Source organism: Eptesicus fuscus, chromosome 2 (genome assembly GCF_027574615.1).
Source record: "Eptesicus fuscus isolate TK198812 chromosome 2, DD_ASM_mEF_20220401, whole genome shotgun sequence".
Taxonomy (NCBI): domain Eukaryota; kingdom Metazoa; phylum Chordata; class Mammalia; order Chiroptera; family Vespertilionidae; genus Eptesicus; species Eptesicus fuscus.
The window spans coordinates 112,375,696-112,403,234 of NC_072474.1; the positions used below are offsets into that span (position 1 = coordinate 112,375,696).

At 40.2% G+C, this 27,539-nt stretch overlaps 1 long non-coding RNA gene across 1 annotated transcript; it reads right to left on the reverse strand.

The window, feature by feature from the left end:
- Positions 1-1,710: 1,710 nt before the first annotated feature.
- LOC129150918 (uncharacterized) lies at positions 1,711-27,489 on the reverse strand. The gene is made up of 3 exons (XR_008557730.1): positions 27,411-27,489; positions 17,622-17,859; positions 1,711-1,755 (listed from the first exon to the last, which is right to left on the reverse strand). It is a non-coding gene; the product is annotated as an uncharacterized LOC129150918 (long non-coding RNA).
- Between the last annotated feature and the right edge of the window lie 50 nt (positions 27,490-27,539).

The following is a 27,539-nucleotide window of genomic DNA, read 5'->3' on the forward strand; positions in this document are numbered from 1 at the left end:
CAAATATATGAAGAGGAAAGTTGTTCTTTTGGACAAAGTGTCAGGAAGGGCAGTTGTGATTAGAGTTCTTCATGTCCTGTCTTGAGTATGGTCAGTGGCACATAGGTGATAATGATAGTGGTGTTTGTGCCACCTGAACCTCCAGGATTGGGTTCTGTTCCTGTCTATTGCTGCATAATAATTCCCCCTTCCCTGAATGTAGTTGTCTACAATAATTATTCTGCTCTTACAGTTCTGTGGCTCAGCAATTCAGGCTGGGTTTAGATGGGCAGTTCTTCTGCTGGATTTTCTTTGGGTCATTGGTGTGGCTACAAACACCTGAGAGCTTGACTCCAAGTCGATAACCCATGATGGCCTCGCAGGTGTCTGGCAGTAATCTGCGGCTCTTGGCTGAAACATCTAAGCCTCAGACCACTTCAAACCAAACCTCAGAAGTCACATTCCACTGCTTCCCCACTTTTATTAAAAGCTGGTAAGCCCTAGCCAGTTTGGCTCAGTAGATAGAGTGTTGGCCTGTGGACTAATGGGTCCCGGGTTCAATTCTGGTCAATGGCACATACCTTGCTGGAGTGGGAATGATGAGATGGGCTGCAGAAATGCAGCTAAAGGAAGAAGCATATAAGCACAGGAGGATCCTCCTGTGGCAGGCAAAGGAGCTGGACTCTCTCTAAGAGGCAGTGGGTGGACAGTAAGAAATTTTAATCAGGGGTGAAACCTGGTGACATTTCTGCTTTAGAAAGATCACTATGGAAACCATGAGAAAGGAAGATCTAAAAGCAGCAAGATTTTTGCCTACCCTGGGGATAGCCCGAGAGCATCTGATAGTCTCTGACAAAGTATGTCTCTGGTTTCCTTTATATCAAATCTTCGCTCTGAAACACTGTCCACCGAAATATCATTAAGCTGCTCTCATGCACAGTTTAAACAACTCACAGTTGGAAATGCCCAGATATTTTAAGGCTGTGCTATGCGATTTGCCTTTTTCTAGTTGCAATAAAATGAAAAATAAATGGCTCCTAACCTGTGCCTCCAGCACTCCCTCTACACAAACCAATCTCAATTTAGACTATTAGGTCAAGCTGGCTTCCACTCAAAGAATAATTTTGGATAGAAGGATAAATCTAAAATTCTTAGCCATACTGGGTATTTCTACCAGTAAATGTGTTATCTATAGTCCAACGTATTATATCATTCTCACTGCTTTGTTCCTTTACAGTGTATGTCATTATTGCTAACTAGACATTTATCAGAAGATTGATTTGTGGTCTGTTCTCACCACTAAACTGGCAGCCCCATGAGCATCGACCATGTCTCTCCCATGTGTTACATTCACGCTGCTCAGCACAGTGTCTGTCAGATAAATATCAATGGATACATAAACATGGTGAGAAGAGAAAATTATCTCATTTTGCACAAGTTCTGTCTCCCACAGAAAGCTACATGACAGAAAGCTGAGCCTGAAGAGGTACCGGTATATAGTGGTAAGAGCAAAGGCTTTGGAGTCCAATGACTAGGATTCAAATCTTGAATTTGCACAGATGGTACTATAATTTCAGAGAATGTGTATTAATTTCCTGTGGCTGCCATAGCAATTTATCAGAAACCGGGTGACTTAACAGACACTTATTCTCTTACTGTTTTGGAGAGAACAGACGTCTAAAATCCAGGTGCCAGTGGGACCACACTCCTTCCAAAGGTTCTAGGAGACAACACGCTCTTGACTCTCCCAGATTCAACATCTACTCATATTGTAACCTTAGCAATAAGAAATACAAGGGGACATTAATATCATAATATTTAATAGTAAAAGACTGACTACTCCTTTTCTAAAATTAAAATTGAGAAAGGAATTTTGTCCTTAACATTCTAATTCAATACAAAATCAGAGGTTCAAGACAGTGCAAAAGGCTAATAAATAAATAAATATATATATAGAAAGAAATTATATGAAAATGAACAGAAAATATTCTCAAACTAAATATATTAAACATGTTTGTAGTATTGAATATCAATGTAATAATCAATTGTATGTTCCTATACTACCAATGGAAAAGTGCAAATAAAATTTAAAAATAGCATAAAAAAGCATGACATATATGGAAAGACTAGTAAAATCCATGCAATGAAAATTATAATACACTGATGAAAGAAATCAATGTAGACTTAAGTAGAGTTCATGAATTTGAAAACACAGCATTGAGATGTCAGTTCTCCCCAAACTGATCCATAGATTTAATAAAAGCTCAATTAAAATCCCAGCAGGATTTTTTTGTAGTTATCAACTAGCTTATTATAAAGTTTATATGGAAAATCAAAGGTTGGAAATAACTAAAAAGACTTTGAAATATAAAATACTTGGAGGATTCATACTCCCTGATGACAAGACACTAAATCTACAATAATCAAAGTCTTGCTGTATTAATGAAAGGACAGATACATAGACCCATGAAGTAGAATAGAGAGTCCAGGAACAGACCCCATACTTAGGGTCAATTGATTTTGGTCAAAGATAAAATTGGAGTTTAATGGGGAAATGCAGTCTTTTTAATATATAGTGTTTAAAGTATTTAAAAACCATATGCCCAACTTTCAATAAAAAAGGACCTTGACCTACATTTTTATCTTTTACAAAAATGCAACTCAGAATTGGTTATGGATTCGACTATAAAGCCCAAAGCTATAAAGCTTTGTGATCTTTAGACTAAGTGAAAATACCTTATATACAACATGAAAAAAATAATCTACAAGAGAATAAAAAAAGATAAATCAAAAATCAAATTTAAAACTTCTTTCTGTGAAAGACCCCATTAAGAGAATAAAGGAGTAGACGTAGACTGGGATATGATATTTGCAAAACTCATATCTGACAAAGAATATATAACAAACATTCACCAAAAAATAGATGGCAAATAAGCACATGAAATGATGTCCAACAATACATAGTATATGTAACTAGAGGCCCAATGCATGAAATTCATGCAAGAGTAAGCCTTTCTCCCCCCAGCTGCCTGCACCAGCTTCCCTCTGGCACCCAGAACCCAGGCTTCCCTCGCAGCCCCAGCTTCATCCAGAAGGACATGTGGTCTAATTAGCATATTACCCTTTTGTTATTATAGACTAGGTGCCTGGTGCACGAAATTCATGCACTGGGCGGGGGGCGGGGGGTCTCCTCAGCCCAGCCTGCCCCCTCTCACATACTGGGAGCCTTCAGAGGATGTCCTACTGACGGCTTAGGCCTGCTCCACATAAGGAGCGGGCCTAAGCCTCAGTCTGGCCTCCCTTTGTGGGAGACAACCGGGTTGATCAGGGAAAGGCACCAGCCCCATCACCCTGCTGCTGGAGCCACTGCCAGACACCGCAGCCACCAAGGTGTTTTCATCAACACAGACTCCAGTCCCTTCACCATGAAAAAATGACAACTTTCTTTAGGCATTTTCAAGATGTGTCTTTCATAGAATATGATATTTCTTTCTTTTTTTTTATCCTCACCTGAGTATATGTTTCCATTGACTTTTAGAGAATGTGGAAGAGAAAGGGAAAGACAGAGAGAAACATCAAAGTGAGAGGAATACTTAGATTGGTTGCCTCCTGCATGAGCTCTGACCTGGGCCCCAACCAGGGAGGAGCCTGCAACTTAGGAACATGCCCTTGATCAAAATCTAACCTGGACTCTTCAGTTGGCAAACCTAGGCATTATCCACTGAGCCAAACCGTGTAGGTCAGGTTATGACATTTCTTAGCCCTCCAGCAGCAGACCTTTGTTTTTCTCCCCAGGAGTGTGGTGGAAAAGCCCTAGATCACCTTTTTGGATCCTTATACCCAAGTTACTAAGAATATTACCAGTGGCATACAGGGAGCTTAGCCAATGAGCGGTCAGAAAAGGTATTTCCTCTGTAGTTCACACCTATCTCCTATGATCTCTGGCTCCGCCCCTGCCAAGGCATAAAGCCTCCAGCCCTTGGCAGGGGACCCCCACCTGGCTGGATCGCCAGGCTCCGCCCCTGGCCATGGCCTCAAGCCTCTGTTTGAGGCTCGGGCCCTGAGCAGGGACCCCCAGCTGGTGTAATCGCCCGGCTCCACCCACGGCCAAGGCTTGGGCTCTGGGCAGGGACCCCCAGCTTGCTCTGATCACCTGGCTCTGCCCCACCCCCCAAGGCTGCAAGCCTCTGGCTGAGGCTTGGGCCCTGGGCAGGGACCCCCAGCTGGCTCCAATCGCCTGCAGGGGACCCCAGCTGGCTCAATCACCCGGCTCTACCCGCAGCCAAGGCCTAAAGCCTCTGTTTGAGGCTCAGGCCCTAGGTAGGGACCCCCAGCTGGCTCTAATCACCTGCAGGGACCCCCAGCTGGCTCAATCGCCCGGCTCCACCCTCAGCCAAGGCTGCAAACCTCTGGCAGAGGCTTGGGCTCTGGGCAGGGACCCCCAGCTTGCTCTGATCACCTGGCTCTGCCCCACCCACCAAGGCTGCGAGCCTCTGGCTGAGGCTTGGGCCCTGGGCAGGGACCCCCAGCTGGCTCCAATCGCCTGCAGGGGACCCCAGCTGGCTCAATCGCCTGGCTCTACCCGCAGCCAAGGCCTAAAGCCTCTGTTTGAGGCTCAGGCCCTGGGCAGGGACCCCAGCTGGCTCCAACTGCCAGGCTCCGCCCCAACGGCCAAGGCTGCAGCCATCTTGGTTGGGTGTATTTGCATATTCTCTTTCTGATTGGCTGGTGGGCATGGCTTGTGAGTGTAGCAGAGTGATGATTGCATATTACTGTTTTATTAGATAGGATATTGTCCTATCTGATACTATATATCTGAAATACAGCACCACACACCTCCTTCTGGTTCTCCACTTGACTGTATGTGGCTTAGCCGGCAAATCCTGCTGAAACACCAGCACACTTGTGAAGTGTAGCTGACTCCTTCAGTAGAGGAATAGCCCATCCTCTGTGCTACTTTGAGTTATGAGGTTACTCTTCTCATTCCAACTCTTATTGGGTTCACTTCATTGGCTATTCATGCAGCCTCATAAATTCGGTCTAGATTTCAGATGCAGGGCTGCTGTCTTATACACTTCAGTATACCCAGTCTCTTATGCTATCCCTGGGATAGAGTAAGGGTGTGGTAGATGTTTGATGAATGAATGAGTGAATGAGCAGCAAAATACATGGTCTTAACTGATATTCCCAACAGCCCTGTGAGCTAAGCAGGCTGTCAATCATTGTCTCCATTTTTCAGAAAACAAAATTGAGGCCTAGGGAAGCAAATTGTCTTCTATAAGTCCCCCAGCTATCAGAAGTATAGACCAGTGAGAAGCCGAAGCCTTTAGACTCTGATTCCAACACCCTTTCTAGCCTCCTTAGATCTTGCTCTCACCCACTGAGTAATGTGTGAGGTTGTGAGGCCATGACAGCATTTCCAGGGTAGAAGTGGTGGCTGCAAGCTTCCAAGCAGAGGGTTGGCCTTTGTCTTGAACCTAACTCACCTAAGGGTGAAGTACAAATAAAGACTGGAATACCAGCTTCAGGTTCCACAACTCACTCACTCACTCACTTCACTTGTTAAACACTTTTTGAGTGTCTGCTGAATTTTAGCTACTATTCTATGTATTTGGACTGTATCCTTGGGAAAAATTGATATAGTCCTTGCTTCATGGAGCTTATGTTTTGTAAGGAAAATAGAAAATAAGTATATATGTATTTTTTTAAAAAAGTATATATGTATGCTAGATATGGTTGGTATTTTCCTATCATTGCCATCCTAAGCCTTCCTGGAGATGCAAGGCCTTGACTTCTCAAAAATACATTTCCCAGACTCCTTTGTAATCAAGTCCCTAGGAGTCCACCAATGAGAGGCACTTTTAGCCCTAGCAGGTTTGCTCAAAGTATAGAGCATTGGCCTGCAGTCTGAAGGACTCCAGGGTTCCATTCAGGTCAAGGGCACATACCTAGGTTTTAGGCCCCAGTCAGGGCATGTATGGGAGGAGACCAATCAATGTCTCTCTCACATGGATATTTTTCTCTCTGTGTCTCTCCCCTTCCCTTCCACTCTCTTTCAACAAATAATCAAGGTAAAATATCATCAGGTGAGGATTAACAATACAAAACAAAAAACAAAAAGAGGCACTTTCACAGGTCTGGAGAGGGAGAAAAGGGAAAGTCAGCATGCACCTGTGGAAGCTGAGGCAGACAGTGGAGCAAGCAGCCATGGCAGAGTTTGCAGCAGCTTTTAGGCCAACTCCTGAACATCCACATTCTTGAGGTTTGCTGGCAGCTGAGACTATGATTGTAGCTTTTCTGTTCTTCCAAGTTTCCTGAATGTCCTCTAAGGCTTTGTCTGATGCATACTATTACTTTAATGGTCTTCAAATATAAAATGTGGCCATTTGACTGAATTATTAAATACATTTAATTGCAGGTTGCTGTGAACTATTGATCCAGTAATTATTCATATGGACTATTAAAAAGGAATGATTCATTTTTTTTTATTTTACCAATTTAAGCAATACTTATATATTATTTACAATTTGAGAGCTAGAAATAAAAGACTTTTATACAATGCAATATTTCTAATGTAGGGCAGGCCTTTGTGGGAGTCCTAGGTAATGTTATATAATCAAAAATTAAATAACTTTCCATTTCAGTAGAGGAAAAAAAGGATACCATTTTTCTTCAGTTAAATATTTTAATTGCAGGACCATTCACTAGGAGTTATGCACTTTTCCAATGTAACTGAAATATTTAATATGAAATATAAAATATTTTAAGTGCTCTGCAGATTTTTCAAAACAGAATTGAAAGGAAAGGGCATTCTTTCTTTCATCTGGTTCCTGGAAAAGAAGTTCCTCCTTAATCCAGTCATTTTTCATTTTATATTAAGTGCAAAGGAATTGGGTCAGTGCAGAGCTTCAGCAAAAGGTATTTTGAACTCATCACTTAGAGGTTAAAAAAGAAAATTTAAGAAACTGCTGGTAGGTGTGGTCGGTGTCTTATCTTGCTTTTATGCATCCTCCTTTGATTGGCAGTACATCAAGCACATTTCCATGATTAAGAGCTTTCTATAAATCTACTGCTGTGCTAGGTGGAAAGACACACCGACACTAATGAAGTACCTACTCTGTGCAGGTCAGGTGGCCACCAGTGTTTTATGTACAACATCTCACTAGAACCCTCCTGCACTGTTGGTAGGACTACAAATTGGTGCTGTCACTATGGAAAACAGTGTGGAGGTTCCTCAAAAAATTAAAAATAGATCTACCACGTGACCCCCACAATTTCACTTCTGGATATTTATCTAAAGATGAAAACAGCCAGGCCAGTGTGGCTCAGTGGTTGAACATTGGCTTATGAATCAAGAGGTCACATTTTGATTCCTGGTCAGGGTACATGTCTTGGTTTCCAGCTTAATCCCTGACTGGGAATCCAACAGGAGGCAGCCGATCAATGATTCTCTCTCATCATTGATGTTTCTATCTCTCGCTCCCTCTTCCTTCCTCTCTGAAATCAATAAAAAGATATTAAAAAAGAAATAACAAAAACAGTAGTTTCAAAAGATATATGCACCCTTATGTTCATCACAGCATTATCTATTAATAACCAAGTTATGGAAGTAAACTAGATGTCCATCAATAGACTAATTAAAAAACGTGTGGCATATATACACAATGGAATACTATTCAGCAATAAAAAGGATGAAGCCTTGCCATTTGTGACAACATGTATAAACTTAGATGGTGTTATGCTAAGTAACATAGGTCAGATAGAGAAAGACAAATACAACATGATTTCACTTATCTGTGAAATCTATAAAGCAAAACAAATGAACAAACAAAACAAAAAAGAAACAGACTTACAAATACAGAAAACAAACTGATTTAAACTGATGGTTGCCAGAGGGGAGAAGGGTTGGGGGATTGAAAAGGGTTAAGGGGAAAAAGATATGATACAAACTTTCATTGATAAACTAAATAAGTTACAGGGATACAATGTACAGCACAGGGAATATAGTTTATAATTTATAATATTGTAAATACACGCTTGGAATATAGTTTATAATATCGTAAATACTTTGTTATTAGACTTGTGCTCACAAGTAAGGTATAGAAATGTGGAATCATTATGTTGTGCACTTGAAACTAATATAATATTGTATATTAACCATCCTATATAATAAAAGCCTAATATGCAAATTGACCAAACGGTGGAATGACAGGTCAGCAGGGAGTGGGACCGGTGAGTGGGCAGTGCCAGGCAAGCCAAGGCAGGTGCCAGCGGGCAGAGGGAGGGGACAGTGATGGGGGAGGGGGTGGTGGTGACCCACAATGGAGGGGCGATCCAGAGGGTGGGGCCAGCCACTCGCTGGCCAACACTGTCCTCGATTGCCCTGCGGGTTGCCTCCCGCAGAGGGAGGCCAGACTGTGGCTTAGGCCCTCTCCCTGTAAGCCATCAGTCTCACATCCCCTGAGAGTTCCCTGACTGCAAGAGGGTGCAGGCCGAGCTAAGGGACCCCCCTGAGTGCATGAATTTTTGTGCACTGGGCCTCTAGTACTTTAATAAAAACTTAAATAAATAAAACAGTTCTCTCATTAACCCCATTGTACGCATTAATAAACAATGTAAGGACACTGGAAAATAAGAACAGAATTCAGATTCACAAGGCAACTCTGATTTTCATGAGCAACTATCTTTCTATTTCACTGTCTTCTTACTTCAACAATTGTGTGGCTGCATTTCTCAGCCAGAGTACCACAGCGCACAGGCATTAGGCAATGTCAGGAGACTGTTTCCTGCAGAGTGAGCATCTTATGAAGAACATCTAAGTGCTTGGCTGTGTTCATGGCAAGCTAATGTCTGGGGATGGGGAATGAGGGGCCGAAGGCAGATCTTACATGATGAAGAAAGGAGTTTAAATGTCATGTTAGGGAGGATATGAAGCATTTCCATCAAGTTAAACTTATGATCATAGCCATGGTTGTCTATGCATGTTAGAAAGATAGGTTGAAAGCAATGTGAAGAACAGGTTGGAGGTGGGTAAGAATAAGCATCAAAGAAATGGTTAAATAGTCCAGGTGACAGATGGCTAAGGCATTCATTTGAGCTCTTCTCACACTTTACTGTTCCCTCAGACCCCCTGGGAGTGTTGTTAAAATGCAAAATGTGATTCAGTAGAACAAGGACCTAAATTCTGCCTTTCCAACGAGCTGCCAGGTGACACTAATGCTGCTTGAGTTCCGTGTGACATATATCAAGTAGCATCAAGGAGCAAGAAATGAGAAAGGTGGTTTTCAATGTTTTGTTCCTGGAACAATGACGTCAACATCACCCAAGAAAGAATTAGAACCCCACATTCTCTGGCCCCATTCCATACCAATTAAATCAGAGTGTCTGGGGGCCAACTCAGGAACTGGTATTACATTTAAACTTCCAAGGTGATCCTAATGTACAGTTTGAGAACCAACCAGTGACCTGAAGGGAGGAAGTGGGGATTACAGAAAAGAGGCCCTTATAAGATGTATTTAGGAAGTGGAGCCAAAGGGGGTCAGTAAATGAGTAGAGCTTATTCAGCTTGTGCTTATGTTAAAAGAGTTTTAGGATGACCTAATTTTATCTTCAAACCTATCCTTTTTTTTAATAAGAAACTTTTTGTAATTTTATGCTAAATGTATAGGTCACGCTTGGAAAATTCTAACATCTTCTGTCAGGCAATTAAGCTATTTGAACACTTATTTTAATTAAAAATCATGCCTAAACAAAAAAACCATTGTATAAAAAGGCTTTTAATGCAGCACAAGAATTAGCTGGAAAAATGCAGGGAGATAATATGAAGTTAGAATGATGGAAAGGATGGTTTTCTAAACAAATAAAATTACTTCCAACATTTATTGTAAACCACCCATGATATATCTGGCAATCTAACTAGAAAGAAAATGTTCTCGCTGCTTCCTATAATACTGTATTTCATGTAGAAGAATGAACTTTAATTAGAACAACAGTGGTGTCAAATTAGTAATAAATGTTTAAGACAAACTCAGATAACGAAACTATGGGAACGCTGCCACTAATGTAAAACCTGCTGTAAATTGCAAAGGATTTACATTTCCCATTAGCAAACAGTCATAAGCATAAAAATGATAAAAGGTTACATACAGTTTGGGTATTGTTTCAGACAGTTGAAATGATTGCAAGGAAATGGTGTTATGGTAACACCTGGGCATTTTACCACCTTTCTCTTGCTCTGCAGTTTCTGGAGCTTAAAAATGCATGGGTTCAAGTCCTAGGCCTTTCCTCTTCAGCTGTGTAGTACTGGTGAAAATGCTCCCCATAAGGCTGGGCTATCTTATGTGTGAAATGGGAATAATGACGCCTGTCCTGGTAGCACATGGGTCTCCTGGGGCTCTGAGATGACAGTGTGACTTCATGGAAAGACCAGGGCTATGACATCAAAGAACCTCACCTCCAGCCCTCCCCAGTTTGGCTCATTGGATAAAGCGTCAGCCCATGGACTGAAGGATCCCAGGTTCAATTCCGGTCAAGGGCATGTACCTTGGTTGCATGTTCCCCTGCTCTGGTCGGGATGCATGAAGCAATCAATCCATGTGTCTCTCTCACATGGATGTTTCTCTCTGTTTCTTGCTTTCTCTTCCACTCTCTCTAAAAAATCAATGGAAAAATATCTTCGGGTGAGGATTAGCAACAACAACAACAAAAAAAGAAAGAACCTCACCTCCCTGCATGCTCTGGGACAGCAACATGTGTGCTTCTCAATAGGTTTCCTCAAGTGCAAGATGAAGATAAAGTGCTTCTCTCAAAATGGTTGTTGTGAGGACTCTATGAAGCGATGCAGATAAAAAGTGTGGCATGCAGAAGAGGTTCAATAATACCAGTTAACCCCATCACAGATGAATACAAAGATATTTTGTGCACTCTGTAGACATTTGGGCCCATTTGAATTTATTATTATTTTTGCTCCGCTCGCGACTTTTAGACACTACATTTGAAAATATAGACACAGCCCAAAAAAGCCTAATACTCTCTCTTCCTGCTGGGTGGAAGGTTCTGGGTGGATAAAAGATGTCTATGTAAGTCTGTAGTGATGTTAGATATAAGTTGGCCACATCATTTGTCACTCCTTTCACCAAAAGATAGACAGACTCTATCTCACTGCCCTTTGAATCTGGCCAGACCTGAGACTGTTTTGAGCAACAGAGAACAGAGAGCAGGACACTCTACAGGATCCAAGCTTGGCCTATAGGAGAACCTGTGGCTGTGCCATGGTCTCGGGGAGCCCTGAGTCCCCCAACTGCCCTGTTGGAGATGGCCTGTGGAAGAGCGTTTCATGGTGAGGGTGATGGACACAGCTGAGCCCCGCCTTCCAGCATTCCTTCTAAGGCACAGGCATGACAGTGAAGCCACCCCATGAAACGCACAGAATGACCCAGTTAATGTCACATGGAGCAGACGGATTGCCCAGCTGAACCCTGCTCCAGTTCCTGATACACAGGACCAGGAGATATGATAAAATGGTTGGGTTTTTTTAGGTCACAAAGCTTTGGGTAGTCTGCTGTGCAGCAGTAGATAACAGACACACCTGTCTCCTCAGGTGCATGCTTTCTACAGAAGCGCTCTCTGCCAACCCTGTTTGCCAGGATAACGGGATGATCCCTCTCTTTGGCATAAGTACCTTCTAAGGTCCTAGAGCAGCGATTGCTCTTCTGGACATCTGGGTAGTGCCAGGGACCTCAGCTTCAGGAAGTCAAAGAGCTGACAAGTAGACAAAGCAGATCAGGCAGATAATTGAGCACAATTAGTCCAGAAATAAGATTCATTTGGTGCAGGTATATAGTTCCTTAAATTTGAGTTTGCCACTTGTGACTGCTACTTAATAGTGATCATTGATCGCTTATTTTGAAAAGCAAATTTCCTCTCCTGGTTTGTTGATCTCTTTATCCCTACCTCCACTCAAAAGTGATAACACTATATTTGTAATTGGCTTTTTACATGTCTGTCTCTCTCTCTTTAGACAGCAAACTCCCCAAGGGCAGGACTCTTGCTGTGATTTATCTATCTTGGTATACTCACCACCTAATAGCATATCCAGTGGAAACTAGTGGCTCAATAAGACAGAAGAAAGGAAGACAAGGCTGATTTTGCCAGAAATTGAACTGAGTGGTACCGGCCTCAAGATCCTCAATGAGGTGACTGTAGCACCTATAAGTTATATTCATAAAATGATATTTTGTGCAGAACCTCAATGGCCCAGGTCTGCCTGGGAGGTCTGCCTTTGCACTCAAGCCTGAGCCATGACTTACTCCATAGCCTTGAGCAACTTACATCGTCTTTTACTGAGTATTTGTTGATAAATTGATTTTCTCATTAATGTTTTATTCTATAGAGGGATTTTGAAGATTAATTAATACATAAAGTGCTTCGATTAAGGCAATTACCTATTAGCTGCAGAGAGTCGCAATAGCCCCTATTTGGGAATAGTCCAAAATTACTCCTTTCTCAATAGATTTCTGTTAATTACTCCAGTGTTCTCCAGAAAGCCCTATGTCACAGGACCCATTTCCAAAATAATTAATTTTTTATTTCTAAAACTTTGACTCTAGCCATTAATATTTCCATAGTTTATCTCAGTTATGCCTTAGATGGGCCTACAAAATATTAACACTGATGTTATTTTGGAGATTGTCTATCCCTTCCCTACCTTTTCAACACACCAAGCAACTGAGGCTCAGGGAGATTTAGTAAATGGCTCAAGTAAAATATTGTTTGGCAAGCAGAATCAGGACTTAACTTAGGATATTTCTTGAAAACAGAGATAACTCCTCCCCCAATACCCTACTGTAGTCTTCTGTTAAAAAAAAAAAATGGTTACTTAAAATGGTGTGATTCAAGGTCATAACTCTCTTTAGTGTCAGATATGGTCTTTATATATTACTAGAAGCCTGGTGCATGAAAATTCACACACTGCATGGGGGTCCCTCAGCCCAGCCTGCCCCCTCTCATAGTTCAGGAGCCCTCAGGGGCAGGAGGCAACCCAGCAATCAGGGGAAGACAACATCCCCATCACACCTCTGCTGCTGCCACTGCTGGCAGCACAAGCCTCAGCCAGCCCTGGTTACCTGAACCTCAGGCGGCCCTGGGTGTCTGGGCAGCTGACATCTGAGGTTTGCCTGTGCCTCGGGCCAGCCCTTGGCAACTGGGGGGCTGAAGGGACTGGTGGATTCTGGAGGCAGGAGCGTGGCAAGTCTGCCCCAGCAGGGCTGAGGAGACTGGGCACCACCATCTTGTGGCTGTGGGAGCTGCCATCTTTGAGGGCGTGGCAGTCAATTAGCATATCCCCTCCTTGTTGGCTGTGGGCACTGCCATCTTTGAGGGCGTGGCAGTCAATTAGCATATTCCCTCCTTATTGGCTGTGGGCACTGCCATCTTTTATGACTGTGTGAAGGTCAATTAGCATATTCCCTCTTTATTAGATAGGATGACAGGAGGAATAAGGTTTAACTAAGGAACACAGTTTCAAAACCAATAGTATTTAAAATATGTATAGTGCTTTTCAGAATATTTTGACTTCCATTATATTTAATTTGTGTAACATTTCTGAAAGTTAACAACTATCACTACTCCTTCACATGTTATAGTATAGCTTAGTGGTGGTTAAGTGAGCCTCTGTATATTTAAACAATGGAATATTATTCAGCTATTAAAATATTCAGCTAAACATTAAGTCCTAACTTGTGCTACAGCATGGATGAGCCTTGAAAACATTATTATGCTAAAGGAAATAGACCAGACACAAGGACAAATATTGTATGATTACACTTATAAGAAATGTCTAGAAAGGTACATAGACATGGAAAATAGATTAGAGGTCACCATCGACTGGGGAAAGGATATGGTGATATTGCTTAATGGGCACAGATTTTCTGTGCTTAGAATATGCTCCACCATTTCCTGGCTGTTTGGCACTTGTCAATCACTTGCCTTTGTGTCTTCATTTATAAAACTGGCTAAGAGTAATAATGTTTTTCAGAGATGTTATTAATGAGTTGAGGAAGTGTAGATATAATTTTCCCATGATTGTATTATAAATTCCTAGCAAACTCTGAGCTCAATCTCAGGTCTTTTGACCCTGAGAAGTCTGCATTCTTTCCACATTTTTTACCACATTGTTGGAATATAAATCAAAATCTTTTTATATAGTATATAAAACGAGAAGTGATATCTTTCTCTTCTTCAAAAATTCATAATTACACCCTGGCTGGTGTGGCTCAGTTGGATTGAGCACCATCCTGTACACCAAATGGTGGTGGGGTCCATTCCCTGTCAGGGCACATACCCAGGTCTCAGGTTTGATCCCCAGTTGGGGTGCATTGGGGAGGAGACTGATTCATGTTTCTCTCTCATATGCATGTTGCTCTCTCTTTCCCTTCCTCTCCCTAAAATAAATAAATAAACAAACAAACAATAAAAAGACAACCTAAAATTTGGGAGAAAATATTTGCAAACCATGTATCTGAAAAGGGCTTGATTTCCTAAATTTATAATAAACTTCTAAAATGTAATATCAAATTAAGTGTCTTTAATTTGATATTAAATTATTTTTTAATTTGTGGATTAAGCCTGCTACTCGGGCATGTGCCCTGACCTGGAATCAAACCGTGAGCTCCTGGTTCATAGGTCGACGCTCAACCACTGACCCATAGCAGCTGGGCAGAAGTCACTTTTTAAATGAAGGAGTAAGACAGTGTTATTTATTGCTTAGAGGTAAGGACTTCTTGCCCTTTGATATTTATGCAATCACTAGCCTTTTTCCAGGGGTGTTGGTATTAGGTGGACATATCTTTTTCCCAGGACAATATTTGACAATAGGGAGAGAGTGACCATTTTTACCAGCTTTTCTTTTTTTCTTTCTTTTTTTTTTTTTTAGATATATGAAACAGTAGCCTCCTTTCTCACAACTTTGCCCCAGACCTGGTTAATAGTTGTGTTTTCTGCTATTTGTTCTGTGCATGCCTTAAATTTGGATACCGGTGACCTTTGGTATGTTGCCTAAACGTGTTCATGTTTTTTACATGGGTAGTATAGAATTTCCAGAACTATATCCCAAAGCCCACCTTGAAGGCAGTGAGATTCTGGACACTTTGTGGCACTACTGGTCCACGTAACTATAGTAAAGAAAAATGAAGTAATGCACCACAATGAGAGGACTTTTATTCATTCCTAAAGCTTCCTTAAACATAATCCATGACTTTACAATGTAAGGCATTCCAAAAACAAATGCTAATTTACATGACTCTTTCATTATTTATTGGATTTTTTTCTTTGACTTTATTTGATCTTTGCACTTTGTTCTACTCATTATAAGGACTGAAAACCTCTATCTTTTTCCTTCTGAGTAAACATAATAAATAATTCAAAACATCTCAATGCTGGAGAGGCATATTGGGGAAAAGAAATGTTGTGTCCCTTTCCATTTTGTTTGCCCTCTGGGTCACATAACATGGATGGTCCAGGAGGGAAGTGTTAGTTTCTAAATTACTAAGGTATTCTCTAAGCTATAGTACTTTTTTCCATTTACATATAAAGTCATAAGGACAAAAAAAAAAGAAAACAAAATAAGCCACACAAATAGATACACGAATACATAATATTGAATTCATTGATTAACACTATTTACAACAATTAAATATGATTAGAAATAAATCCATTTACATCAAACCAACACTTTTCAAAGTCAGGAGTCAAAATAGAAGTATTCCATAGAATACACCATAAATTCAACTCTGCATTTTTTGCAGATCTTTTATTTATTCATTCATGCATCCATTCCTTTTACAGAATATGAATCGATGTCAAGTAATGTATTAGCATTAGGAATTCTGAATCAAAGAACATGATTTTCCCCTTAAATATTTTACTACTGATTATTAGAATAATAGAATTGGGTTAGGATTATAAGAGAGATGTAAATAAATAATTCTATAAGAAAAAAATAAAACTCATCTCATTAAGGGCATCAGGAAAATTTGCTGACATGAAGGAGGAGGAAGTATGCAGGAAGGAGACAGACAAGTTTCCAATCCCCTATCGGACCATCGTCAGCCTGGTATGTCAATGCCCAGGCTGTGAGATGAGATTGACTAGTGAATGCATTTACCAAGATGACAAGTGTGAGGGAAAGTAACTGTAATGTATGTAAATCATGTCAAGCTACCTAAGTTACCTGGAGAAGCCATATCCATTATCAAATCTAAGAAACATGCTCATCCCTGGATATTATTTTATTTTTTTAATATATTTTATTGCTTTCAGAAACAAAGGGAGAGGAATAGAGATAGAAACATCAATGAGAGAGAATCATTGATTGGCTGCCTCCTGCACACCTCCTACTGGGGATCGAGCCCGCAATCCAGGCATGTGTCCTGACCAGGAATCAAACTGTAAACTCTTGGTTCATAGGTTGATGCTCAACCACTGAGCCACACCGGCTGGGCTCATCACTGAATTTTAGAACAACAACAACAACAACAACAACAAATTGGATCTTTCAATATTAGATCAAGAACCTAACACTAAAGACACACAATGACAGGGTAGAACAGCCTTATGTAAAAGCATATTTACTTAGGGCAGAAAATGCTTTTGAAATGCAAGGCAGTCTAATAAAGTTCCAGGAATGTGTCTAATACTGTATACAGACTTCACTTCCTTTTGTGCAAGAAGGTTACAGTTGTATCCCCAGTTGCCATGTGCATTCTCCAAAAGTGAAACTCTCCAGACAATTGAAACCTCTTGCCCTCCAGTATGTTCTGTAAGAATGACTGTAATAGCTCCCTGCATCTTTTGTTCAAAGTGCAATGGGGAGTGGGGAAAATAAAAGCAGCTGGAGTTTCAACACTATGGTTCTTGACCTAGAACATTTCACCATCTGTCATGAGGCAGGTGGAAATTCAGTTAAACCATTATTTACTGAGTGTCTAACTGTTGATTTATATTGGGTGGTTACAACATCATGAAATTAGATGGTCTTTGTCCTTGGGAAGCCCACCACAAAGACTGGCCAGGGGTTCAACCCCAAGAAGATGAGAAGAAGGAAGGTGCAGGTGTAGATGAGAAGATGTGGACAGAGGTGAGATAAAGTCTAAAGGTCACCCAAGGTTTAGAATTAATACAAATGGATAAACATACTAGCTTTAAAACCTGGAATTGAAATGCTGGGACTTGTAGAGTCTGAAATAAAATTCTCAAACATGATTTTTGTTTGCGGTCTCATTTAACGACTCAGGGATGCACCCCTGAATATATGGATACCTTTACCTATAATGGGACAGTTCCCTTTATTCGTATACTTATTTTGTCACTCCATGATTGAAGCAAATGCTTATTAAGTACCAACCATAAGCCCAAATGCATTCTATGTGTGTGAGTACATGGATAAATATGGCGGACCTGGGTTCTACTCCATGGAATTACAGTTACAGGGACTACAAATAGTGAAAAGGGGGGTACAAGTGAAATGAGCATTATTAAAAGGAAGTGCAAGGATAGGGAAGAATAGCATTTCAGATGGGTGTAACCTACTGTGATACTGGGAACCTAATGATGTTCCTTAACTCTGCCAAAATAATGACACATACTGCAGAGAAACTTCACATCCAACAGCTTGGCTTTGCAGAAAAAGGACTTCAAGCAGTTCATTAGTTTAAAACTGTCCACATTTTGCTACATTTCCAGTTCCATATTTTGCTTCTTAATTACCACTACTTAAATGGCCTTTCCAGATCGGCTGTAAATTAAAATTGATCCACCGTCAGCAGTCTCTGAGAGTTGGCAGGCAACAATGGATAGCGATGAAATTCCAGTTGCGTGGTCTCTCTGAGAAGACAAAAATGTGGTAAAATGAGCAGGCTCTGCAGCTTGGTACAAAAAGCAAACTATGATTTTCTCCAGTGGCAGAACTTAAATAGAAATAACTAGGCACGTTTGGAAAATGCAAATAAATGTATATGAAAAAAGAGCCAGAATTTACATCCCTATGCCTCACAGGAATGCCTATGCAATCTTTTTATTTTACCTAAAAAAAAAAAGCCTTCCTTTGAAAATAAAGCTTAAGAGTACGTTAATAAGAACATATATTTTAAAGAAAGAACTGAAGTAAACTCTTGCTTTGTCCTTTATAACTTGTGTGAATTAGAGAAAAAAATAAACCATCACTTCATGTCAGTTTACTCATCTATACAATGTAAGTTAAAAACGATCTAATAGCCATAATAGTCATTGCAATTAAATGAGAAAACACAAGATATCCTACGAAAATGTCTGACACAAAGAACAAAAAATCAAGGGAGATGATGCCATCACACATTACAGGTGTGGTCAAGGGCCCGAGGTTATATGGAGGAAGCCAAATCTAGTTGTATTCTTTCTGAGATGTTCTCCTTAGTATCAGATGTTTCTGACAAGAAGAGCTGAGCTGGACAAATGAGTCCAACAGGTTTTTCTCTTTTTTTAATGTATTTTTATTGATCTCAAAGAAGAAGGGATGTCATCAATTATGAGAGAGAATCATTGATTAGCTGCCTCTTGCACGCCCCACACTGGGGATCAAGCCTGCAATCCGGGTCTGTGCCCTGACCATGAATGGAACCATGACCATCCTGGTTCATAGGTTGGCATTCAACCACTAAGCCATGCCAGCTGGGCTCCAACAGGTTCTTTTGGGGAGTTTCCACAGTCACTAGGATCATGCCTAACGTAAGTCCTAGGCTAGGAATTAGAATTCTGAAACATAATCATCACATTTCCTTCTCTGGCCTCCCCTGTTGAGGAGGTGGTGGGTTTCTACCTTGGACTTCTGCCAGTTGTGCCAGTCATTCAAAGGTGCCATGTGATTCTCACGAAACTGCCTAAGATGTTGCACAAGCCTGGGAGAGCTTACTAATGCTTTCTCAGAGAAGGGCAGGAGAAAATTCTGGTTTTAAAGGCTACCTCATTCTTAATTATCCAGTTACAAGGGCTCTATTATTGAAAAAGAACAATAGCTATTACCTGTGTTACAATCTTTGCATGTACATAGGAAACACTTCTGTTTGGGGATGGTGGGTTTCTCGTGAACATTCAAATTCTTTTTCAAATGTTGCCTCTCAGGTGGCCATGCCTCCCTAGACTAATAACTTGTGCTCTCTCCTAAGTCTTGTATTACTCTCTTGCCAGGTTTTACTTTCTCCCTATCACTTGACACTAACTAAATTCATATTATTCATTCATTAAGTTCTTCATTCTCTCCTTTATTTTTCAAATCTATTTTTATTAATTTCAGAGAGGAAAGGAGAGGAGAGGGAGATAGAAACATCAATGATGAGAGAGATCATTGATCGGCTGCCTCCTGCATGCCCCCTACTGGGATCAAGCCTGCAACCTGAGCATGTGCCCTTGACCGGAATCGAACTTTGACCTCCTGGTTCATAGATAGATACTCAACCACTGAGCCATGCTAGCTGGGCTGTTCTCTTCTTTATTAGCGTAGAAGGTCAATGAGTGTAAGGTCTGGTCTGTATTTCTCATGGCTAAATACCATCACAAAGGGTAATGCCTGGCACATAGCCAGTCTTCAGTAAATATTAACCCATTGAATCTCATTATTAGGGGAGGGTATATAATAATCTCATTGACAACAATGAGGCATTTCTTTGGACTAATTCTTGTGTTCCCTCAAAATTCATGGTGGGTTTCTTGACCCCCCAGGGACCTCAGGCCAAAGAGTCATAGAAGTCCATGCTCACTAGGAACTTCACTCTTCAGAATCAACTGACCTTTTGTACAGATTAGACTACCACCATCAGCTTTCAAAGCCATGCATTTTCTGGGTCTGGCCTAGCCCAAGAATGTGTGAAGAAATAGACTACTGTACTGTCCCAATCTTACGTATATATTATTTTTATTGGGCTGCTGCCCAAGGCTGAAAGTTTTACAGATCAAATTGTTTATATCACATGACCAGAGTCAGCATAGCTGTGGGAAAGATCCAAAGAAATCATCTAAAAAAGCATGTTAGATAATAAAGTAAGGAAAAGATAAAAGTCAAAAATTGAGAATTCGAGTACTATTAAGGTCCTCAGAAATCATAATAAAGAAAAAGCAGATTAATGGAAGGCAGTGGGAATAAGACTGCACTGATATGAAATCAGTGCTGTAATGTTAAAATTAAGATAAGGGGAAAGTTGGTTTTGTTTCATTTGTTCACTACGATAAGAATATGATACAAAGGCTGTTACATTCTGGGCATCAATTAATGGGAGTTTCCAGAAAATTGGAGCACATTTGGGTATCTGAAATGAATGAGGACCAGATACATCAAAAGTCTTACTGTAAGAAAAAGAAATCAAATCAGGTTATCTTAAGCAAGAACAGAACTTAGAGGAAGAATATTGGGAGCTCACAGGACTGATGGGAAGCTAGAACATAAGACTTGGAAATTGTGGACAGTGATCAAAGGATCTCCACATCGGAGCAGAAACCACAGCCAAAGCCATAGCATAGGTACAGTTGGGGCCATACCAACATTGTTACCGGCACTGCAATGAGTCTTGCCTCCTGAAACTGCCCCTGTGCTCATAATACTTTATCCAAGATGTAAAGTCCAAAAAATTAGCTGTGATTATGGTTGGGTAGAAAAAAACTTGTTCTTGAGCTTCTATAATGAGAGGCATTAATGGAGAGATGGTATCAGTAATTATTTCCCACCAAATTGACATACAGAGACTTTTCCCAAAGGGCACGGGAATTTCAAGGACGCACCAACCAACCAACCAAAAGATTATGCCCATTGACAACAATGAGTCATGGGTTTGGACTGAAAGTCTTACAGATACTTTTTCCCCCTCAATATTCATGTTTAAATATGATCCCCCAGTGTGATGGTATTTGGAGGTGGGGCCTTTGGGACATAATTAGGTTTAGATGAGGTCATGAGGTGGGATCTCCATGATGGGGTTACTGTCCTTTAAGAAGAAAATGTAGAAGCTAAGTCCCTATGGAAGATCTATATTCTCTTTGCCCAGAGAGGATTTTATTTATAACAGATTGCAATCTCATAAGCTCTGATTACCAAGTCTTATCAGTTTTGCTTCTGTTCCCTCCCTTCTCCATCTTCACTGCCATCCCTTTGCTTAGATGTGTATCTCCTGAAATATCTAATCTTCAACAGTACCTTTTTTCTTAGTTCTTATGCTTCTACTATCAACGATTTAAAACTTGTAAAATCAAAATAAACTTATCTTTCATACTCACAGTAGTATGCCCTTCTAGTAGGCAAGCACAATTCTTTTCACTTAAAGAAACCTTCAGGAGCTTTGTAGTACTGCCCTAGTTGGTTTGGCTCAGTGGATAGAGTGTCAGCCTGTGGACTGAAGGGTCCCAGGTTCAATATCTGTCAAGGGCACACGCCCAGGTTGTGGGCTCGATCCCCAGTAGGAAGTGTGCAGGAGGCAAAAAATCAATGATTCTCTCTCATCATTGATGTCTCTCTCTCTCTCTCTCTCTCTCTCTCTCTCTCTCTCTCCTCTCTCTCTCTCTCTGAAAATAACAAAAATATATTTGGAAAAAAAATAATCTAATCATTGTTGATCTTATACTTGGAACTCCTGTACTTCTTAAAAAAAAAAAAAAAAGTAAAAGCTTTGTAGTACTGACTAGATGTCACTCACCTAACACATTCTCACCTCCTATTTACACTCCATTTAACTTGGCCTATGTATAGTTCCTCACAGATGCCATGATTTCACTCATTTGTAATTTTTGCAGATATTGTTAACTCTGGTGGGAATATCCAACCCAATTTGAACTCCTAGAAATTTCATACTCATTCTTTAATCTTAAGTATCTGAGTGAAGTTTTCCCCAGCATCCCCTTGGGCAGACTAGAACACGTTTTTTTGTTTCTCTATCCCTGTAACAGCATTCATGTAATTATTCATGTCTGTCATTGCATTTCTTTGCCATTACTTTAAGCTTTGGGGGCTTTTTATTTTTGCAGCTAAAGTGCACAGCTTAGAACCAGAAGAACTATCTGAGTAACAAGTACCTGTTGAATTCATGAATGAAATACATGAATAAATACTAAACTGGACCATGTGTCTCCTCACTATGTGTGTCACTGTCCTCTTGTCTTTTTAAATGGACTCCATATCTCAAAAGTAAAACTATGTATTGTTCACTTTTTGCCATGTGAATATATATATATATTTTTTTCTTTTTAATAAGACTCTCTTTCTAACAGCAATAAATATAATTATTACTATTACCATGGCTGAGAGACTGTTAAAGAGAAAAAAATCTTATTGGTCTACAAGATTCCAAACACTAAGAAAGCAGTCTCATAAATTATAATAAATGTCTAATCCCTATGTCTTATACCTGAGACTAATATAATATTGTATGTCATCTGTAATTGACCAATAATTTGAAAATAGGGCTTTATTAAAGTATTTTATAACCATTATCAAAGTTCATCTTTTCACTACCTTTTACTAATTCATCCGTAAACATCTATTAAATGCCTCCTATGTGCTAGAAATTGCACTTGGAAATGGGAGATAAAATAACGCAGGTGGAGAGATAGCTTCCTGCTTACATAAAAACCTTTATCTAGTTTTAAAACCAACAATAAAATAACCATGCAAAAATGGCCATCTTAGATGAAAGGCACAGAATTTTACAGGGAGCCTATCTGCATAAACTGTGTTTCTCAAAAATATAATTAATTATAAACAGACTTACTAATAAAATGAAGAACTGTGATTTCCTGAGTGCCTATCTGCAGCAAATAATGCATGTTGTCAAAAGTTCCCAACATGTACCAACTCATTTCATCCTCATTACAACCCTTTGAGGTACACATGATTAGTACACATGTCACACAGGGGGAAATGGAGCATGAGGAAGCAAAAGTTAAGTAAGTGTCTGATGACCCGCAGAGCCCAAGGGATAGCACCAGACATAGAATGTGAGCTGGACTCAGAATTCTTCTTGATGAATGAGAAGTCTGGGGCTGAGAGAAATGAGCTAATGGGTTCATGATCTTACACCTACTGAACAAAGGATGTGAGAAGCCAGCTCATCTCATTTCATCTCCTGAGCTTGCCCTATGACCCCACACTTTACTGGGTATCTAGTGATGTGATACTCAACATATTCCAGCCTAATTAGTGAGTCAATTCTTTAAGCACATAATTATTGAGTAGCTACTACATTCCAGCCATTGTTCTAGTCATTAAGGATAATGCAGTGAACAAAACAGACAAAACGTTCTGCCCTCATAGAGTTTACCTCTACCAGGAAAAAGAGACTGCTGTCACTAGTAAGAACATTCAATGAACCTGGCTGGTGTTGCTCAGTGGTTGAGTATCGACCTATGAACCAGGAGGCCATGGTTCGATTCCCAGTCAGGGTCAGGACATGTGCCAGGATTGCAATTTCGATTCACAGTAGAGGGTGTGCAGGAGGCAATCGATCAATGATTTTCTCTCATTATTGATGTTCCCATCTCTCTTTCCCTCTCCTCTCCTCTCAGAAATCAATAAAAATATGTTATATATATATAAAAAAAGAATACCCTGTGGATCAGCTCAGATCTGCCTAGGCCAGTCCTCAGCATGCATGTAGTACATTAGTCACAGAATACCCAACACTGCTGGTCCTGAAGCCGAGGCTCTGTCATACTTACCTGTCCCTTGTAGTTTGTTCAGCACAGCAGTTAAGCTGTGTCCTTGGTCTCCTGCTTTAAACTCTGGTTTCCCTGTTGATCAGAATAACTAGACTAGCAGGCTTGGTCACTTCTGTAAGGACGTGGACATGTTTCTTGCATAGTGATCTCTCTCTGAAGAGTCCTACGTCCTTCCACCTCTGTCCATTATAAGTATGGAGGGTTCCTCAATTTCAGAATGCTGTTTCCTGAATGCTCTTGCATGGTTTGCCTAGCCCACCCTCAGAAGTAACAGCAAAGCCTTAGACTTTACCCCACCTTGTGGTGTCTCCCAGCATTTCTTGGGATGATGGCTGCCTCAGTCTATACCACAGTGTTTTCACAAAGGTCATGAACAATCAAGAAGCAGTTCAAGGTCCTAAATACCTTACTCAAATAGCTTTCATCTTTGTGTGATACATTATTATTGACCTCTGCTTTTATTTCAATTCTTCTGAATTATTAGAAATGAATATGTAATCTCATGTTAAGAAAGCATAATTATATTGGCATGTTAGGGTCCTGGGGTTGTGGGTGATGTATTTTTATTTACCTTTGATTCTTTTTTAATATGTAAAAAAATAGAAATGAACACACAAGAAAAAGGAAAGCACACTTATAAAAAGCACCCCACCATTCCTTTGCTTTTTTATGTCAGAATTATTTCCATCTCTCTTAGCTAATTAGACCTGGCTTTTTGAAAGACAAAAGGAAGATGTATTATTTATTGGACACTGACCCCATGCTTCCTGCTTTCCAATGGCAATTCTCTCCATTTGCCTTCTCTATGCTTCTGCACCTTCCCCGCCCCCAATTCTGTTCCTCTCCTGACATCTAGGCATTCGGGACTAATCGCCACTCTCAGTCCTCTGCAGCTCTTCCTGTAAAACCTATAAATACAGCCCAAAGTGCTTTACAGACAGGCAAGGCCCAGCAATTCTAGCACATCATTCAGTGGGAAGTGGCAATTAGACATTTTTAACAAGTTCTTCTAATACAAAATGGAGTAATTAAAACTTGCACATTGGACGGGAAAACACTTTTGAGATTAAGTTCATTTTATTAAGCTATTTCAAATACTGAAGTTTATTGCAATGCATTCTTCTTTCTTTCACTTCTTTAATTGAATTGCTGGCACCAACAACTCCATGAAATAAATGTCTGACCCACTGAGAAACAGATTAAATTATGTAGGGTGTTTATTTTTAATTGGTATTGATCAAAAACCCATACATTTCCACCAAAATTGGATTAAATTGGAAGATTTCACTGTTTGATCTAAATATCATGATTCAGGCACTCAATTATTTCAGCTATGACTTAACCTATGGCAGCTGCACTTTTTGGCTAATATCTCATTTTTGTTTGAGAGGTCAGCAGTTTCATGCATGGATAACTAATGCAATAACCAGACATTTGGTTAATTGTAGGATTATTCACTATAACACATTAGTATTAGCTCTAAACTTTACTGAATGCAAATCCAGAAGAAGGTATGCTGCATTTGATCCAATGAGAATGTGTGCTTGTAAAGTTACAACAGTAAGACAGCAGAGAGTTCTAGTTTTGAGGGCCCAGATATTGTACTATATGCTATTAAGAGTCTTAGGATCCTTGAATTAAAGCATATGTATATATCTCCTATATAATAAAAGCCTAATATGCAAATTGACCAATGGCAGAACAACTGGTGGAACTACCAGTTGCTATGACACACACTGACCACCAGGGGGCAGACACTCAATGCAGGAGCTCCCCCAGCCCAAGGCCCCAGGCCCGCCAAGGCGCGTGCCTGAGGGGGCCCCTAATCACCCTGCCGGTCGCCCCACAGATCATCCCTGATTGACGGCCAGGCCTAGGGACCCTACCCATGCACAAATTTCATACACTGGGCCTCTAGTATATTCATAAAGGACAGATATGTTAGTTATCTTTTTACCAAAGGATTTCATTCTTGGTCTCAGCCCAGAGACCACTTCTCTTATTATTTCCTTCAGTGGAATTCCTTGTTGCAACCTGGTCCTTAATCTTTTGCCCTGTGCATTTTTTATCTCTGGGCTATGACCACCATCCAGCTTCCCAGCCCACATTCCTGGAAACTCCCTCTATCTCCATTGATTTCCTTGAAACTTCAACTCATTTCTGGCATCCTACCTCCTGTTATTGAATTGGCCTTAGAGTAAGGTGACCAGACGTCCTGCTTTTGGCGGGACAGTCCCGATTTTTAACAATTTGTCCCACCTCCTGCGGCGTTTTAAAAAAGTCCCAATTTTTTGAAAGAATGCACGACAAGCTAGGGAACGGTGGGAGAACGGGAAGGGAATATACTGTTTTCAGAAGCCATGTGGCTATTTAGCCAGGATATGAGTTTATATTATTTTTGTTAATTTTATAATGTTAAACTTTATTTATTTTTTTATATATATTTTATTGATTTTTTACAGAGAGGAAGGGAGAGGAACAGAGAGCTAGAAACATCGATGAGAGAGAATCATCGACCAGCTGCCTCCTGCACACCCCCTATCAGGGATGTGCCCACAACCAATGTACATGCCCTTGACCGGAATCGAACCTGGGACCTTTCAGTCCGTAGGCCGATGCTCTATCCATTGAGCCAAACCGGTTTCGGCTATAATGTTAAACTTTAATAATAACAAATAATTGTTGAGAACTGATTATTGAGAACTGCTTATCAAAGTTCGCATTGTTGATCAGTTGTTAGAATTCGACCACCATTGTTTGGACTTAATGAACAATGGCATTTTTGGGGATTGGCAACGACGAAAACATTTTGTAACTGTCTCTCAGATGATACACATCATACTGCATGCTAGTAAGCTAGTTAAACAAGTGATGTCATTACAAATCAGCTATTCAGATAATTTAGGTAAGTAATTTATTTATTTATTTCATAAATACATAAATTTTCTTGAATTTAGCAGACAGTACTCGTATTATTTATATTTTATAGTGGCGGCAAAAAGTCTAGCACCGGCCTTGAAAGTGACACTTACAACTTACGTTACAGCAAATTCAGAGGAAAAATAATACAAGTTAGTATTGTTATTATTTAGAAAGAAATATAGGATTGAAATAATTTTTAAAATATAGTTACTTTATAACAATCAAATTAATTTAATTTATAAACTAACAATAAAATATGTTCATGTAATTATGTACCTACTTACTGTGTTTTTAAGCAATATGTACATAATAATTTATAATATAATTTTAAATTATTTTTTTTAGATTTTTAACATAATGAGTAAGAAAAGAGGATGCAAATTCAACGATGATCTAAGAAGTGAATTTCCTTTTATTAAAAAAACCAAAAGCGATTACAATATAGACCAAATTTTTAATCAAGAAACCGCCCTCCCCCCACCCCCCCCCGGGGCCGAAACTGGTTTGGCTTAGTGGATAGAGCGTTGGCCTTCAGACTCAAGGGTCCCAGGTTGGATTCCGGTCAAGGGCATGTACCTTGGTTGCGGGCACATCCCCAGTAGGGGGTGTGCAAGAGGCAGCTGATCGATGTTTCTCTCTCATCGATGTTTCTAACTCTCTACCCCTCTCTCTTCCTCTCTGTAAAGAATCAATAAAATATATTTTAAAAAAAGAACCCCCCCCACCCCCCAGTCAATGGTGTCACGCTTTACTTTACTAATGTTAAAATCTGGTCACCTTACCTTAGAGTGAATAACTGACTCTTGAGCCATCAGCCCATACTTGTATCTACTGGCAAGAGTCAGCTCAATGGTTCTGAGTGTCAGTCTCAATTCCTTATGACATTCCTTCTGGAACAATCTATTTTAGAA